Source organism: Euprymna scolopes, chromosome 15, assembly GCF_053919585.1.
Source record: "Euprymna scolopes isolate OS-2025 chromosome 15, ASM5391958v1, whole genome shotgun sequence".
In the NCBI taxonomy this organism is placed as follows: domain Eukaryota; kingdom Metazoa; phylum Mollusca; class Cephalopoda; order Sepiida; family Sepiolidae; genus Euprymna; species Euprymna scolopes.
In genome coordinates, this window is record NC_136496.1 from 22,732,651 (window position 1) to 22,752,650 (window position 20,000).

General features: G+C 33.7%; 1 protein-coding gene across 2 annotated transcripts in view; it reads right to left on the reverse strand.

The window, feature by feature from the left end:
• LOC145293747 (uncharacterized) overlaps positions 1 to 20,000 on the reverse strand; it is a 340,430-nt gene that overhangs the window by 746 nt on the left and 319,684 nt on the right. For both annotated transcript variants that reach the window (XM_080140226.1, XM_080140225.1), the window contains one exon: positions 1 to 1,553. This exon is cut by the window's left edge and continues 746 nt beyond it. The gene's annotated coding sequence lies outside the window, so the exon portion shown is untranslated. The remainder of the gene's footprint in view (positions 1,554 to 20,000) is intronic.

The following is a 20,000-nucleotide window of genomic DNA, read 5'->3' on the forward strand; positions in this document are numbered from 1 at the left end:
GATTTATTCAAAGTACGATTTTTTATTTAAAAAAATGGAATTTTTTAAATGTAGTTGTCTCACGAATTAAAAACTATTTCTATTATTTAGAAAATTTATTAAAGATTTCAATTGCGTAACTATATGATTTAATACTTAATTTGTTTTTGAAGGAAATTCTCGCTTGGTTTACAGATAATAATTTAGTTGTAAGTCGTGGAATGTAATAATAATATTTTCTTTTTGATTCAAATGGGAACTTTCGTTGAATTTTTTGTATATACACAATACGAATTAATGCTGTAAGAAAAAACACACAATGTAAACGAGTACACCAAGCACAAACAAATTCAGGAGGGAATAAATTGTCGTGTAGCAATACGTCGAATTAAAAAAAAATCACCACGCGCCTGGAATGTACAGTTTAAAAAAAAAAGAGGTATTAAAAAAAATGTGTTTTTGTGTTCTTTCTGTGACGGTTTGCTGATATATAATTATCAAAATTCTGTATTCTCTCGTATCATATATCTATCTATATATGATATATATATATATATATATATATATATATATATATATATATATATATATATATATATTTTTCACAAACTTACAAAACACAGTTCTCTCCCTTTTATCGTCTCCTTTCCTGTTTTAGAATAATATTTACAATGTATATACGATAAGTTTTAGAAAAAAAGCTTTGCTCTTGATGAACAATAAGCTAGATTAATTTCGAGCAGACTTACTTTTGATATAAGTATGTTTCAATCACGGTTCAAAACTCTAAAAGGCATGATTTAAGCACATAAATAATATACAATACAATAAGCGATGTTTTAAATCACTTCCAGTTTTGAAAATAAATCCTCGTTTTGGAACTCTTCTATGTGTGTATATAAAAGAAAAAAGAATTACTATATACGTTATTGCAGTATATACATCTCATAAACTTTCACTTTTGTGTATATTATGCCTTTTATGTAAATAAAATATCGATCACATGAATCTAATGAGAATCGTACAGGAATGTTTAAAAGAAAGGGAATCGATTATATATATAATTCATGATATCAGTTAAAATGTTAATAGAATTTTGGATTATCTCCCCTTTTATCTCATTTTGAATTACTAATCTGATATATAAAAATGAAAATGATATTTGTAAATATTATTACGGCACCATAGTACTGAATTTATGTTTATGACAATTAAACATACAGCATCTATGTTTTTTTTTTATATTTCTTTTGCTGCTTTTGTAGGGCTGCGACTAAAATGTTTAATGGATTCTTATAATTAATTAAAGTAAATTATTTTTCGATACATTCTAGAAATGCAATGTTTTTACTCGGGAGGCTTTATTAAACATATTTTTGTGTGTGTTGTTCAGCTTGCTTTGATGTAGAGGTGTATATGTACGCAGTTTGTATATGGGTTTATACGTATGTGTGTATAATTTTCTGATGAAGCCAACGGAGTTGATGCTGGGCGGCTGCCTATTGAAAAAGACACTGGGTTTCCTGTCCTCAAACACTTGTAAACAAACACAGTGGAGACGTCTACAATGGCATCTGAAAGACAAAATATAGAATACACAATGAAACAATTTATAATAACATTAAAAAACATATTAATAGTTATGACAATAATTATTGTAGTGATAGGAATGGTAATGGCATGATGATGATGATGATGATGATGATGATGATGATGATGATGATGATGATAAAAACGAGAAAATATCAATAAATGTTAAATAATTATAATTTATATGTGAATAATAAAAAAATAACAACAATGATAACAATTATAACAACTGGAGATGTGTGATAAAAAGTGGAAAGCCAATGATTGTTGCTAGCGAGAAATCAATAGTAAACGGCTGTCACATGGACACAGATTGTTTTATAAAGTTATCGAAGTAGATTTTTTTTTTACAGTGATCACCACTTATCAAGGCCCGGAAGCAACTCAGGGATAAGGGTTATGGCAAGTACATTACGTAAGTGTGGAGATTTGATGAAGTGTTTACTTAAGGGGGCGGTTAATTAGGAATTTGTGAACATTGGACTTGAAGACATCCAAGTTGTAGTCCGAGGGGAAGCAGGAAGACGGAAAAGAGTTCCACATGCGTGCAGTTCTAAAAAAGAAGCTTTGTTCATGGAATCCGCGTTTTGATTTAGGCACAGATATATAGTGGGGGAAATTTTTCACAGTGGATTCAGCTAGACGGGTGTTTTTCGTGAAAGATTGGCGAGGGGGGACCAGATATTGGAGTTCAGACGAGCACCTGCCATGGAAATAACGATAAAACAAGGATAGGCTCGCAACGTCTCTTCTGTGGGAGAGAGGTTGCAGGGTAGAGAAAAGGACATCCCCACTAAGCCACGAAGTCTATTTTGTACTCTGTCAAGGAAGGATAGGCTGTTGTTAGAAGCTCCTGCCCAGATATGGCAACAGTATTCCATCCTTGGACGTACTTGGCTTTTATATAGATAGAGAATTGCATCAGTAGTGAGATCATCTTTCCAGTGACCTTGGCAACAGATGCAGAGTACTAGAAATCTACGGAGGCTTGTTGTAATCTAGACACCAGAGAATACCAACCGTTGCCGATGGCCTGTTCGAAAACTTTTAATGAGTATAAATACTACTACTACTACTACTACTACTACTACTACTACTACTACTACTACTACTACTACTAATAATAATAACAATAATAAAAGTTAAATGTTACTTCGAATTAATTTCAGAAAACTGTCTCTGTTTCGATATAAACGTATACTTCTGTTTTTCAATTCAAATTGAATGAAAATCCTCTAAAAATGAATGGAAAAATAGCTAGACGGGCGACTAGCGAAATTTGTTACGGGGCAGAAAAAAAAAGAAGAGGTTTATTCTTTTGTGGCAAAAACAGGCAGAATGTTTGCATATGTGGATGTGTGTATACATATATACGTATGCGTATGTTTGTACTAGAAAGGACTGTTTCCACCCCCCACCCCCTCTAACCCTTACCCTCTACTGACGAATGACCTGGCATTGAACTCAAGAGGGAAGGTATTAGTAAACTCGTGGCAGAAAACTCTTTTAAAGAAACCAACGAAATGTGAGTTTGTCTTTTTTTAAACAAAAAAAATTAAATGTTACTGCGAATTCATTTCAGAAAACAGTCTTTATTTCGATATAAACGTATATTTCTGTTTGTCAATTCAAACTGAATGAAAATCCTCTAAAAATGAATGGTAAAACAAATAGACGGGCGACAGGCGAATTATCTAGTTAAATGTTAGTTCAAATTTATAACAGAAACCAGACTTTTTTACCGATATTGACGTAGAAATTTGCCCCGCCTTTGAACGAGGGAATTAAATACTACCAATGCGGCGGGGAAAAATGTCCTTCTCCTCTTTTCCCATACATTTTCAGCGGCTAAATCGTATGGTGTAAGGTAGACCTATCTTCAAATGCCCCCTTTAAGAGCATGACTTTCGACTTTTACTAAGTAGAATACTTATTTATTTATTTATTTTTTAATTTTTTTTTACTTTTTTTACTTTTTTCTTTGTCCCATATGTATGGGTGATAGTGCACGATACCTCTTGGATACACGGGAGCTTTACACTATGCCTGCATCAGAACCACAGGTAAAACAATTCTGGAATCAGTGTTGCCACAAAACCCAAAACATGAAAAATGTCAATTACAAAGAATCCTAACCATGGGACCCAGAAGGAAGATCTGGGTTTCATGATCGGCAGGTGCTCCTTCTTTGGCCAGCATGGGGGACCCGGTCGTCATCCTGCGAATGTTGCCCAACTTTCTAGTTTCAGAAACTCAAATGAAATGGACGCTGAACAGGTAAGTATGACCTCTAATTTCAGGGAATAAAATGATACCGAACAAACACAGCACAGCCATGATAACCATCAAAATGAAAAAAAAAACGAAGGAAGAAATGCACAACAAAAAAGAATAGACTCGTAATGGAATGCTACTATAGAAGCCATCCTAAATATAGATATGGAGGTTATCGGAAACGAATGAAAGAACTGTGGGACCTATCCAGTGACTACCATACGACAGAACAAATAATTGCGGACCTAGCAAGACTGATACTCAAGAAAGGTTTGGTCTTTGAACTAGAACTAACAGAAATTCAGCGAAAAATAAGTGATGAAACTGAACAAGAAACATCCCCCAACGGAACCGCACGTAGAGCAACCCCACAAGTTGAAGCCTTACAAGTAAAAACACTACAGGCCGAGCACCAACAAAGAACGAAGTCTACAAACGTGGAAACCGAGAAAAATGAAACAGAACTAACAGAGAATGAAGAAAATGAAATAAATAAAATAATACAGCTGATGAACGAAGAAAAAACAAAGTTCCCATCGTAAAAGAACCAAGAGCAGAAGGAATTAAAAACAGAAACAGAGAAGGTTAACAAACTCCTCACACATATCCCAACAAATACAATCACAGACTTAAACAACCTGATTTACGCAGGCGCCAACACGGTAAGTATGACACTCAAATCAGAAGAACAACCGGGGACAAGCGGACTGACAAAACCTGGATGGAAAGTAAGGCTAGAAACCCAAATACACAAACATAAAAAAAATGATCACCAGGAAGAAAGGAATTGGGAGAAAACGGAATGTTGGAAATGTAACTGGCAGGGAGAGGTTAAACAAGAAACATGAAGAACTGGACCAAAAAATAAAAGCAAAAGAAGCGAGATTGAGACAATATAGATATAAATCTGAACAATACAAACTAAACAGAACATTTGAAACTAATGAAAGCCAATTCTACCAAAATGCGAACGGAGGAAAAACAAAAACAGAACAACCAAATCCGACTGAAACAAAACTCTACTGGAGTAAAATATGGGACGAGCGACGAGATCACAATAGAAATGCCGAGTGGCTGAAAGACATGAATGAAGAGTTACAACAAATCGAAGAAGGAACAGTGAATGAAATGGCAAACTGGAGAGCACCAGCGCAGACAGGATACACGCATACTGGTTCATAAAGTTCACAACCTTACACGAAAGGCTAGCGAAAAACCTGAGATGTATACGGGAAGCAAGCGTACCAGACTGGATGACAAAAGGTAGAACCACACTACTACAAAAGGGCACGGAGAAACGAACCGTCCCTAGCAACTATAGGCCAATCACGTGCTTACCAACTATGTGGAAGATACTGACAGCGCAAATGAAGGAACAAATCTATCACTCCCTGAATAACCGTGGACTCATCACCGAGGAGCAGAAAGAATGCCAAAAAGGAAAAAGAGGAACACATGACCTGTTATATATAGATCAAAAGATCCTAAAGGATGTGAAAAGGAGGAGAAACGATTTAGCCATGATATGGAGCAACTACGCAAAAGCGTACACAGGATCCCCCAAGCATGGATAATAGAATGCCTAAAAATGTATAAAATACCAAGCAGGATCATCAATGTAATAGAAAATGCAATGGAAACATGGAGACTGGAATTGACAGCTGATGAACAACACATAACAGAAATTAACATACAAAGAGGAATCTTCCAAGGAGACTCACTATCACCACTACTGTTCATCGTAGCCATGATGCCCTTGAACTGTATTCTGAGAAAGTGCCAAGCCGGATACAAGTTCTCCAATACAGAGGAAAAAATGAACCACCTGATGTACATGAACGATCTAAAACTTTTTGCAAGGACTGAAAAGGAGGTAGCGACACTAATTAACACTACCAGGATCTTCAGCTAAGATATCCAAATGGAATTTGGAATGGAAAAGTGCGCACAACTAGTTATAAGAAAGGGAAAACTGGAAACGACAGAAGGCATGGAACTACCCAACCAAACAAAAATGAGGGCACTAGGGAAACAAGACGACTATAAATACTTGGGAATTCTGGAAGCGGACACCACCAGAAGCAACAGAAATGAAGGAGAAAATTGTAAAGGAATACCTCAGGAGAACAAGAAAACGGATGGAAACGAAATTATATAGTAGAAACCTAATAAAAGGTATAAATACATGGACAGTATCACTAGTAAGATACTCTGGGCCGTTTATAGGGTGGACAAAAGAAGAATTGAGAAAACTCGACCAGAAAACCAGGAAACTCATGACCATGCATAATGCACTACACCCAAAGGGCGATACTGACAGACTCTACGTGAAAAGGAAAGACGGCGGGAGAGGACTGATCTGTACAGAAGACTGTGTGAAGGACACGAAAAAAGAACTAGAAAAATACGTAATGAAAAACACTGAAAGGATAATTATGTCAGCGAGAGACACTGAAAAAAAAACAACAACACAGAAAATAGAGAGACAAATAATAAAACGACAAAAGAGAAGTTGGAAGAGAAACAACTCCACGAAAGATTCATAAAATGACAAAGAATGAGAATAACGAAAACACCTGGACATGGATGCGAAAAGGACATATAAACCGAGAAACTGAATCTCTAATAACTGCAATATATATAAATATAGTAAGTGAATGCAGCAAACTTGCCTAAAAAGAATACAAAAACAGGCATGACCAAGTGGGGAGGGTGGTACACTGAGAATTGTGCAAACGACTGAATTTTGAACGTAGAAACAAATGGTAGATGCATAAACCCGCTACAGCACTCGGAAACGAGAACCACAAAATCCTATTATGATCGATTATGGTACGTGTAGTTTATATAAAAAAATCATTTAAGTAGTTATCGCCTCAAATTTCGTATTAATTTCGGTTCTTGTACATTTATTTTTCGGGATGTCGTTTGTTGGTTTTTCTGTTAAACAATCATACTTAATAATATCGACGAAATATAGAAAAACAAAGAAACAAAAACAGTTTAGAAAAATGATGAAGCTTTACTTACTTTAATAAAATAATCCGAAACAGCAAAATGGGATATTAAAAAAGTAAACGCGTAATTACTTTAGTTTTTTTTAAGCAAAGAATAGATATAAATATGAATAAGAAGAAAATAGCGCCCTTTTCAAGCCGAACAGTTTTGTTTCAGTTTTACAGTATTGAATGGTGTATACTGCGCCGGCGGATTCAGGGTTGTACTATTGTAATGTAAAGAACACGTAGAAAGGGTTGTAATCAACTGATTTCTTTCTAGTACACTGACAAAAAAAGATTAAACAGATATATAAATAAAAATAAAAAGACACGTAATCACGTGAGCAGGATTCTTTCTTCATTTTACACGATAACAAGTAACGTTCTTATTTTTTATTATTTATCTATTTTCTATTTTCGAAAGAGTACTACGTGCAAGTGGAGCAGGAAAAAGCAGAGTTATGCAAAATTTGTGTCGAGAATTGTCTAAATTTCCGAGGTTGTTTTTGGCTTTCACTTTAATAAGAACGTGAATTTATGATATGATTCAACTCCAAAAAATAAATAAATCTAACGTGAATTAAGATTAAAGTTAAGGTGTTATTGTGGACCCTCACCCCTTTTAAAAAACCTTGTTAACCTTTGTGACATATTTAAATTCTATGGAGATCAGGCGCGAACGAACACTCAATAATTTTTATTATACCATATTTCTTCAAACTGAAACATAATTATCAAAGTATACTTACGCAAATGGATATGAAAAGTCTTTGTTTAAGTTTGTGCCATATTTCCATGGAATACAGACGCGAACGTAGACCCCTTAATTTTATTATTACATCCCTATTTAAGTTGAAACATACTTATCAACGTATTCGTATGCACATCTATATCAAAAACACTTTTTTTTTCATTTTTTATTTTAATATTTTGGGGGACAGGCGCAGACGCTGACCCCACAATTTTTATGAACTACCGTTCTGCCAGATCAAACATACCCATTCCTTATCCTCGATAATCTTCTATCATTATATGTACCTATTTACAATTCCTCCCCACAGGACAGAGTTAGACACCAGGGTCGTTTTGTAACGTGGAGAAAAGGTACAAAAATAAAAATTGTCTAAGTCGTGAAGGATTTCTCCTCCACTGAAAGAGAACAAGAAATGGAAGTGAAGCATCTGAAGAACAGATGGTATTTATTTGCTCCCCCACCGAGCAAATTAGGCACAAGGCCGATTTTTAATGTGAGGAGTGAAGGGGAAATGGGGACCAACTCCCCGGGGAGTAGGGGAGCTGGATAGTGACAATTGGTATGAAGGGTTGCCCCTACATTGACCAAGGTCTTATATGTGGGGTCGCCCCCACATATGGCCTTTGCTTGCAGTATCTGCCGGAACAGATGGTATTTATTTGCTCCCCCACCGAGCAAATTAGGCACAAGGCCGATTTTTAATGTGAGGAGTGAAGGGAGGGGGAAGGGGAAAAGGGGACCAGCTCCCGAGAGGTGGGAAATGGGAGCTGGTTAATAGTCAGGCATGTGGGGTTGCCCCCACATCTGGTCTTTGCTAGTCATAGCTAGTCATAGCTTGCAGCATCTGCCGGAACAGATACTACACTTTGATCTTAGCCAAAAGGCCAAAATCAGGTTTTAAAATAGTCAACCATATAGAAGGCTATTCCCGACCACACACACACACACACACACACACACACACACACACACACACACACACACACACACACACACACAGACGTTCAGCTTTATATATATATATACATATATATATACACACATATATATATATATATATATATATATATATATATATAATGTTTCACAAAAGTGTGTACACCCCACACATTTCTTCAAATATTTAAATAAATCTCTTCATGGGACAACACTGAAATAAAGATTTTTGACACAACGAAAATTAGTCTATCTGCATAAAATTTAGAAATTGAGGCGTGTAGTTTTAAGGAGTTTACTAACTTTTTCAGGGTGTAGTTTCTTAGGAGTGTACTAACTTTTGTTGCTATGGATTTAGCTTTTCATGGCTATAGTTTGAGTTATTTTGAGGGAAAAATGAATTAAGACTGTTATATATGTTTTAGACAGGCTACACTGTGTATGCATATATATGCATATATATAGTGTATATATATATATATATATATATATATATATATATATATATATGTATATAAATTCAAAATCTTGATGTTGAAAAAAATGTTTTCCAAATGTGCAAAACACCTTTTAAACTTGTAAACAGGGTGTACACATTTTAATTATTCGACAAGGAGCATAAATAAAACAAGAAAGCCCTTATTCCATGGAGTTTCGAAGAATTCAATTCTTCTCGTCAGATGGAAGAGGTTCGCAAAATATACGAAAAATCTGCTTGTTAATACATTAGGACAAACAATTAATTTGAGGTTTACTTAAACATATGTATGCACATATATATGTTTAAATTTTACCATATATATTTATATTTAAACACACAAACACACACACACTCATATATATATATATATATATATATATATATATATATATATATATATGGGTGTGTGTGTGGGTGTGTGTCTCTGTGTGTGTATATATGTAGGTGTATTTAAAAGAATGAGGATGACTCAAATTTGTACATATATTTTCATCAAGTGTATGCAATTCGTCCGATTTGATATTGAAAAGAAAGTCTTCATTGTTACAAGAGCATCACACGGTATACATTTTTTTTATTCTATTGTGAGAAAGCCGCGCAAAAAAAGACAACGGATGATGAAAACTTAATGAAAGTGATGAGGCTTTTGAAATCATAAAAAGAATAAAAAATATATATTCGCAAGGGGAAACCCTTAAAAACTTCTTTTTTTTTTTCGAGAGTATGTGAAAGAAATAATTGCAAACAAATATAACAGAAAATCGTAGGCAGAAATAGATACCGCGTATCTCGTGGGTTTTGGTTGTTAAGGAGTCGGAAAGACTGTTGTGTATGCGGTCTTTTAATACGATAAAGCGAAGGCCGATCAGCACATATGAAGAGGATCTACAGCTGATTAAAAGAAAAAGGTGTATGTGCATTCGTGTATGGATACTCGTATAATTGCACGAGGGAAAACTGACACAAAAAAGAATAAAAGAAAGGATTGCGTGTTGATGAAAACAATCGGAGGTGTATGCAAATTGAGTAATCAGAGGGTAAGGAAGAAATATACTTTTCCAGTTCCATATACGTCAAGTTATCGATAGCTATCAAGCTAATTAAGTTTAGCTATACCTCTCTATATAATATAGTATTAATATAATGGATACTATCGCCGATTTCGATCTATGGTGTCAGGTTAAACAACTAAGCTGTTCAGTAATTTACAGAGAGGATTTGTTCATATTGTGATGGCTTTCAGGGGAAACAACTACACTTTTTGGTATAACTGCTAATATCAGTCGATGCGATAGCTGCCACAAGACAAAAAATACAGTAAACCTTAGGTTTTAGATCAGATGTTACCTTCTCCTAGACGCATGTCTTAGCGAAGTCTTGCGGTGCATGACTCCCAGTGGACTGCACGCGCCAGCAGATAGCAACGATGAAAATTCTTACCTCCCGCCATTATATATATATATATATATATATATATATATTGATAAAACGGGAATATTCTGTGTAGCTTAAATGCCATATATATATATATATACATATATATATATATATATATGTATATATATGTGTGTGTGTGTGTGTGGGTGGGTGTGTGTGAGTATATTTATGTGTGTACTAGCATTTCAGCTCGGCGTTGCCCGGGTGTTTGGTTGTGCATGTTAAGCAAAGAAAAAAATGTTAGTAGGAAGGAAGGCCCGAACCCGTACCGCGAAGGAGGAAAAGAACGGGGAAAAATCTGACGTCTTTGCTGTTACGACCACCGCCAAACCAGAAGTGAAGTAGGTTAAAATTAAGGCTAGACAATCGAAACGGTTAAGATATTAATGTTTTGGGTCTATTTTTCGATATTTGTCGTCTGAAAGGTGGAAGTTCAAAACGATACTAATATTCTGAAAATCCGTCGCCACTGTCGAAAGTTTTAGGCAGACATGAAAACAAACATACATACATGCATACATACATACATACATACATACATTAGCAGTATTTGTTTTAAAAAGATTTCTAACGTGCATTTTTAATTGGCAGTCAGTGGCGGCTATAATCAGTATCAGCCTTCATTTGACTGCTGCAAAGTGGAAACTTCTGTTTTTAATAGTCGGGCATTGTTGGCCATTGCCATCCACTGGTTGCCTGTGGCGGGCAGGTATGGTCATTGGACTTTTTAAGCTGATACTTGAATTTTACCATTGTCCGTCAACTTCAATCCTGACTTTTTTTTGTATTTTACTTCAGTAAGTTTTAAGAAATTAAGGGGCTCCTTCCTGGAGCAAACACTTGATTCCGCTATGATTTAAATTTATATCCGAGGGTTTTTTTAAGTATAGATACTGTTCCCTTTATGGCTGCTATCTGTATTTCATTACAGCTTGGTCTTCCAGGGATTGCTTCTAAGTATTTATGAAGATTCTTTTTTATTAAGCCAGTTGCTCCTATCACAACCGGTATAATGTTTATTTCTTTCAAAGACCATGTCGTTTTTAGATCATTGACCAGTGTGAAGCCGCATGTGACTGCTTTGAAACAAACTTGCTTGTCTTCAATATATGTACAGTATTCATGTTATGGTAGTTTTATCTACTGGTGTGCACTGCTTGACCTGGCGGTCAAGAAGTCGTCTTACTGAATTTCAGGTAATTATTGTCAGTATCAAGCAGTGGTGCTCAAGGAAGGTAGTGGCTGGCATTAGTTGGCACTAGGTGGAAGTAGCGGACAGTACCAGCCACTGCTGTTTTTAGACAGTAAATGTGGTCTTCATGTGAATATTTAACCTCAGTATAACGAATGATATATTAAAATAAGTACTAAAAATAACGAACTTTTAGTCATGGTAACATTTATTTATTGTATTTTCTTTTAGAAATAATGACACATACTTTAAATTTCAATCATTGTTAATTTATTCAAACTGCCATTAGGAAATGAAATATGCAAAATAAAATGGTATTTATGCATTTATGGTAACGTTCTATTTTTGAAAATAGTATTTGCAAGTTAATTTCAAGTTTTACAATATCTGTTTTATTACATTGTTAGGTTGTCTTAAGTAAAAATAGTGTTCGAATGAAAAAGCAAATATAAGTGTATGGCTCTTTGTGTTTGTCTGTCTGTCTGTCTGTCTATCTGTGTATCTGTCTCTGACTCTCTCACATTTTGGTTCTTTCTCTCTCGGGCGTTACCGTGCTTGAAAACGCATTAATGAATTCGCAATTAAGCCAACGATAAATGTAACTTACGTCTTGGAAACAAACTAATACATATATATTTTGTGGTGTTATTTTTATTATATAAATAATTATACTACACTTAAATTCAATCATTTTGAATTTGTTACTTGTGCATAATTTGAACCAGACGTAACTCAGCTTCCGATCGGCGTTGCTCGGAAGATGACGTCAGTACTGCGCTTGGGTTTGATTGTAATGTGACGTGAGACGTCGATCAACCAATAAATGCACTGCAAATTAGCAGATAACTTTTTGAGACGAAAATTGGAAGAAAATAAAAATCATTAAATTAATTAAGCCACACACACCTGCAACAATGCTTTTCTGAAAAGTGTAAAAGTAAAAATGAATATCTCCAGTGTGGAAAAATATTAGATGACGCCGGAAGTAGCAGTCTCATATTGTCAAGAAAATAAAAATATTGCTGTACAAGAAAAAAATGCATCATCGCCGAAGAATGAATGTGGGTACAAATGCACGCAATGCACCTCTCAACCTCCCCATGTTAAGAACGGCTTTCTGAATAGACAGCACTAACCCCTCTATGTAAAGAACGGTTTTCGAAATAGACACCCCTACCCAAGCTCTTTATGTTAAGAACCATCAACAAAAAAGCAAAAAAAAAAAAAACTTCATTAATCTTTTTTCTTGTAAAAAAGTTTCATTATTTGTTAAGGAAAAACTATTTAAAAGACCTTGCTTATTTGTGTTGTTTTGAACTTTTCGTTGGACAAAAAACGAAACAAATTGCAGTAAAAAAATTATTATATTACAAAAAAATATAAGATTATTACTGTAGGTTGTTGTTTCCTTGTTTAATATTTATTTGATTTTTGTATTTTTCTGGTAAAAGTATTATGTTTACATGTTTGCTTGATTCTTATTTTGAGCGGTGCGTACCGCGCTATTTCAACATTACTTAGAAAACGAAATATGTAAACTAAATTGGTTCGTACCACGCTGTTTTCGTTAAATTAAATAGTTAGATGTTTATATAGTAAATATAAAGTGTGTTCGCATGAAAACAAAATTAGATATCAGTGTCTCTCTCTTGATGACGTGTTGGGAGAAAGAGATAATATTTTTTGTTATGTTTTGTAGTGAAATATTATTACAAATAAACAATACCATGGTTTTGGAATCGGGAAAATGCCGTAAATCCTATAAATATAACGTAAGAATACTGTTTACGTACAGAAATAGCGTGGTGATTTAGTTCATAACCGTTTAACTGAATAAAATAATTATAGAATGTATAATTCCTAGCCAATAAGATTGGCCGGCTTTATAGAAGGGAGAAATCATTATTTGTGTAGATCGAAGACTCTAAGAAGATGCGTTTGAGTATGTAATAAGTAGTCAGTTAATTTCGGACAAGATCCAAGAAGGTATAATAATAGAATAAACGGACGCAGTATAGAATGGGTGTAAAAAGACATTTGTAATTGTGGGAAAAAATTATGCTACATTTGTGTAGGTTAGGATGGATCTTTTCGGAACAAAAGTAATGCTTAAATATTACGAAGCAATGTGTATGTAATAGCGTTCTATAAGTAAATAACTTAATGGCTAATGGCGTAAACATAATAATTTTTCAGGTGGCATCTGGTTTTGTCAACCTACGATGGATTTTTTTATAATATAACATAATATAATAGATGCATTTTTAATATATATATATATATATTATTCTTTAACTAATACCATTTGCAAAACTATAATTCATCTGTTTCTCTCCCTATTGCCTAGAATATATATCTAACAGTTTATTATAAACCGTAATTAGTTTAAGAACTCATCTAATGCAAGTAATATACGTACACACACACACACACACACCCACACACACACACACACACACACACATATATATATATATATATATATATATATATATATATATATATATATATATATATATACCAACTAGACGCTTAAACGTATTTTATTTATGCATAGTGTGTATGTATTATTAAAGAGTCAATACCGTATTGAATATATATTACGTGGAATAATTTGCGAATATATAAAAAAACAAGAATATTAATGCCGTTCATCAAGTTCCGTTTGTGTTTGCTTATAATACCACGTCAGATCTTAATGGGGTTGACGCACAATGCCCTGAAAAATCAGGTATGAAAACCAAGAAAGGATTGGTGGCGGTAATTTTAAATACTACATCTTCTTTTACCGTAAACTGAACTCATTAATAAGAAAAAAAATGGTGAGGTACACCTGGGATTGAACAGGGATATGTACTTTAATGCTCCACAACTCAAATATGTCTACAAATGGCAATAATTTATATTTTTTAAACAGGAAGCCATTTGCTAAGATTATATTATCTTATCGGGTTTTTTTCTTAACATACACCTCCAAACACCCGGACAACGCCGGGCTTAAATGCTAATATATATATATATATATATATATATATATATATATATATATATATATATAATAGAGGGGGTTGGCACTCGACTTAGCCATGCTTAAAATACGCTTAAACATGATCTTTTAATTTGTCTAGATTTCGTATATAATTATTATAGTCTTGATTACAAAAGTAAACAAACAAAATAAAGTAATTGAGTGTCATTAGCTAGAATTGAACCTGAGACTGTAGAATACAAAGTTATTGACGTTACCACTTCACCTACGTGGCAGGCACATGAACTGATAATAATTTTAAACTAAAAATAAACTAAGATAAATATACAACATTTTTAAACATTTTTTTTTAAATTTTGACCCACTTAAAAAAAAAAAAAATTAACTGGCTAAGGAACTATAAATAAAAAAAAAATCCAATCATTTGAGGTCCCTAGCGCCGCTTTTCGAATTTTAGTTTCGGTGGAGATAGAGTTTTAAAATAGGGAGACAGACAGACAGCCGTTTATATTATTTAGATTATAATAAACTCGTATTTTTGTATGCTTACTGTTCACAATTTGAACATGTACACTATTTCAAATCTTAATTTTTTTCATTGAAAACGGATGTTCACATACTTCCATTATAATTTCATTTGGAATACACTATTTAATCAAATGAATCTACATTCAAAAAGAAATCTCGTTTGCATATTACATTTAAGGAAATCTATTTTAATAATTACATCCATGTTATTAATTGCTTGCTGTGATAGAATTTTTTAATTCTTCGGATTGTAAGTTGAATCATTTACTTTAGGTTTAATTTCAATTTATATTTAATAGATTTTTTTGCAGTTATTGTTAATCTTTAAACAGGTGTAATTGTTTTTATTTAAAGTTTAAGAGATTTCCCCCTGTTAAAAAATGCGAGATTTTCCTTGCTTCCTTTCAAAGACAAAAATGGATTTATTTTATGCTTTCGTAAATCCAATGTGGTTTACATTTGAAAAAAAAAACGTAAGAAATTCCGATATAATGTGTATCTAATATGGTATGTGACTAAACCCTCGGCCGTTTTAAGCTTCGCAATGGCAAAGACATACAGCAAGTATATATATATATATATATATATATATATATATATATATATATATATATATATATATTAAAATATATATATAAAGTTTGTGCCTATTTCTATGCTATGGAGGCCAGGCGCGAATACAGATCTCACAATTTTATTATACCACCCATATTTAAGTTAAAACATACTTATCAAATATTCTCATGTACATCTATATAAAAAAAACACCTGTAAACTTCTTTTTTTTAATTTTTTAATTTTTTATTTCCATACTTTGAGGACCAGGCGCGAACGCAGACCCCACAATTTTAATGAACCACCGTTCTTCCGAGTCAAGCATACCCATACCTGTGTCTCGATAATCTTCTATCATTATATGTAATGAGTTTTTTTTTAAATAGAAAACCATATAGGAGCCTATTCGTGACCAGATACACACACAAAAAAAAAATTATATATATATATATATATATATATATATATATATATATATATAATAAAAATCTGAATGGGTGTGTGTGTGTGTGTGTGTGTGTATCTGGTCACGAATAGGCTCCTATATGGTTTTCTATTTAAAAAAAAACTCATTACATATAATGATAGAAGATTATCGAGACACAGGTATGGGTATGCTTGACTCGGAAGAACGGTGGTTCATTAAAATTGTGGGGTCTGCGTTCGCGCCTGGTCCTCAAAGTATGGAAATAAAAAATTAAAAAATTAAAAAAAAGAAGTTTACAGGTGTTTTTTTTTATATAGATGTACATGAGAATATTTGATAAGTATGTTTTAACTTAAATATGGGTGGTATAATAAAATTGTGAGATCTGTATTCGCGCCTGGCCTCCATAGCATAGAAATAGGCACAAACTTTAATAAAGACTTTTCATATCTATCTGCATAAGTATACTTTGATAATTATGGTTCAGTTTAAAGAAATATGGTATAATAAAATTATGGGGTGTTCGTTCGCACCTGACTTCCATAGAATGGAAATATGTCACAAAGTTTAACAAGGTTATTTTAATATAGATCCACAGAATATTGTGATAAGTGTTTCAGTGTGAACAGGTATGGTATAATAAATTATGGCATTTATCTATTTTATTTTTACTTTCATCATATTTTGCTTTGGTTTTGATACCCCCAAATTCGACCCAAATTTACAACCCTTTCTTTTCAGTACCTACCATACTTTCATAAATCAGAGTCCATTGTCTGTAGGCTGTTTTTGAACCCAGTCAACGACAGGTACTTTTACTAGTATATATATATATATATATATATACATATAAATATATATATATCAATTACATATTCCGGCTCTTATTTTGCCAATAATCCAATTTTTAATGATTCAATTATTGCCAGTTCTTCATATATGGATATAGCATACGTTACGCCACCACCCACATGTTTTATTGATATCACCTTGAAAAAAGAAAAAAAATCTTCATTTACATCCACATTCACCATGCTCAATTATTTATTTCCCTGTCTTCTGTTTCTACCCTTTCTTAGCATCCTATTAAGAAATAATCTTTTTTTTTTGGCACAAACGTTGGAGAAAATCTCTTTAATTTAAATTTCTAAGCAATTTTGCAGTATATCAAAGCGTCTTTTGTTCGTCGCCTAATTTATTTTATTTACATAAAAATATGAAAAAAAAATCCAGTTAATGAAAAAATGTATTAAAGCCGTGTGGCAAGCTAGCGATATACGATGATACTGAGTGAGGAATTCGAGTAATTTTACAATATATTGAAAAAGTCACTGTCATACTGTGCTTTGCATTTATCTTATACAGTTTTATATGTTTTTGAGAAGTTTTATATCCAAGTCGGTATCTGTAGGAAAGTTTGAATGGAACGCTAAATTTGATCACCGGATTGGGATGTTTTGGAGATGAAGATATGTTATTTGTATGATATGGATTATTCTTATCTTGTCTGTTATTATTACAAACTAGCGGATGCGCTGCGTTAGCACACACAACGCCGAGTCAAACACAAAATCGAGTACACTCAACATTAAGTACACTCAATATCGTTTTACTATCAAAGCTTACCTTGTGAACTCGAAGTATTGGAAATTCTTATATGCATAAAGCACAATCACTGAAAAAAACAAACAAAAATACCCTAACTAAAGCTAAGGATGATAAGTAGACGTTGGATAAAATGATGGTTAAAATTATTACGAACTTGCCAGTATTCGAATCTGGAATCTTGCGATCAATAGTCAGACGCGTTATCCATTGTGCCACACGTCCTGTCCATATGCTGAAAGATGTTACAGCCGCTGTATACACACTGCTAAATTCCGTTGACACAGGCAGGTAACACTTCCACTTGCAGGAAACGGCCCCAAAACTAATATTACGGGCTTTTTGTGTGACTCAGCGTTGCTCGTTAAGAACCATATATAGATAAGGATAATCTAGGGACTCAGACCTTTCAGGAAAAAAATGTTTTCAAATAGGTGCATCCGTTCGAAAGTTTTATTGGTCTATATACACACGCACACATAAATAAGTAAATGAACATTTAGAATTTTATTAATAGTATAGATTCTGACTAACTTTTGTTGGGGACAAGACGGTCTGCAGTGTGATAGACGACCCCGTCCCCATGTGTGTTATAGTGGATGGATGTATTTAATGGTAGAGGAATTGAAAAGACAAAAGGTCGCATAATGAGGACGAAAACATACCGTTATATATCAACGAAAGAAATGCAATTTATTTACATAAATATACATGAAGAAGCGATAGAAAGAAAGAGAGTTCATTGAAAGATGAGTAACGTTACTTGCGGTTGACTGGCTAGTCAGGAACGCGGTGGTGGCTCATGGCCCCACCGGAGCGGTGTTTGTCACATCTTGATTGCTTCGAAGTCCAGCGCAAGAGAGGACCAAATGTGGGGAACAGGAAGTGACGTAGATAGGTCGCTCTTCTGAGTTAAAGGATGACAATCGAGTTAGGCTGAGACTTTTCAACTCCCACAGGTTACCGCCGGCGTTTTCCATATGCCTATTGTTGATCACGGGAAACTTTACGTCGAACTCACGAATTTGTACGAAAGTAAATTTCATCAACGCGATCATCTTGCTCCATTCTGTTAGTCATGGTCAAGTAGAAGTATTAAGAAACGCTTAATTGCATTCTTAGTAAGGACCAAATTAAGGATTCACACCACAGCTACAGAAGACAGTCACGTATAAATGATTAAAAGGTTTATGTGTATCCGTTACGTCACGAGTCATATTTTTTCACGCTTCAAACAAAAAAAAATATAGAACGGAATTCCACTGAGAGTATCTACCAATACAAAATGTCAACAACTGGGAGTAAGGTTTCATGGTCACCGAATATATACTACACATACAGCATCCCCAGAAAAATACATTCACCATAATAAGATTAGCTTATCAAAGGAACAGATATGCAATACCTTGGACGAATATCCCCAGGTTTTAACGAGAGATGTAATTTCTGAGAATATTATATATATATATATATATATATATATATATATATATATATATATGAGTGTGTGTGTGTGTGTGCGTATGTGTATGGGGTGTATGTAGGTGTGTGTGTATGTGCAATATTATAAAAATGTAAGCGGTTATACTCTGTCAGCCCCAATTAACCGATGACCCAATACTAGATTTAACCAGTTCTTTTTTGTGTGTTTAAAAATGCCTTGACAGAAAAAAAACTTTTTTATGATCTCTTTGCGTTTGGATAAGAATGCATTAAGTATTCTGAATTGAAAGCTATATTTAATTTCAGAAGAGTTTCAGATACGTAGCTTATCTTCTAAATTTTAATCTTTTGCCGGCGATGAGCAAATAATTTTATCGCGTGGACATGATACATTATGTGAGGACATGCTAAAAGACCCAACATTTTTATAGAGCAATTCCGATTTCGTCATGATTACTATTTTTTTTTTTTTTTTTTTTTTACACACGAGTCATTATATATTAAGGTTCGAGGCCACTCGTGAATAAAACGAAATGAGTGTGCGGTAGGCTATGAGACAATATTCTAGTAATCGTTAGTGGAAATTTGAAAAATTGGATTACATAAGGGAACTGCTCATCAAGAACGTGATTACGTTTGCTATCAGAACGTGGTTGCATTTGATTGGTCAGTTCCTATCCCGAATGTCTATAAGTAGAATCTTCCAATTTTCTCTCATCTTATACTTTTTATTATGGCAAAACTATTGCAACGAATTATACGATCTTATCAATATGAATTCAGTACTAACAATGGAATTACCGCCGAGTTG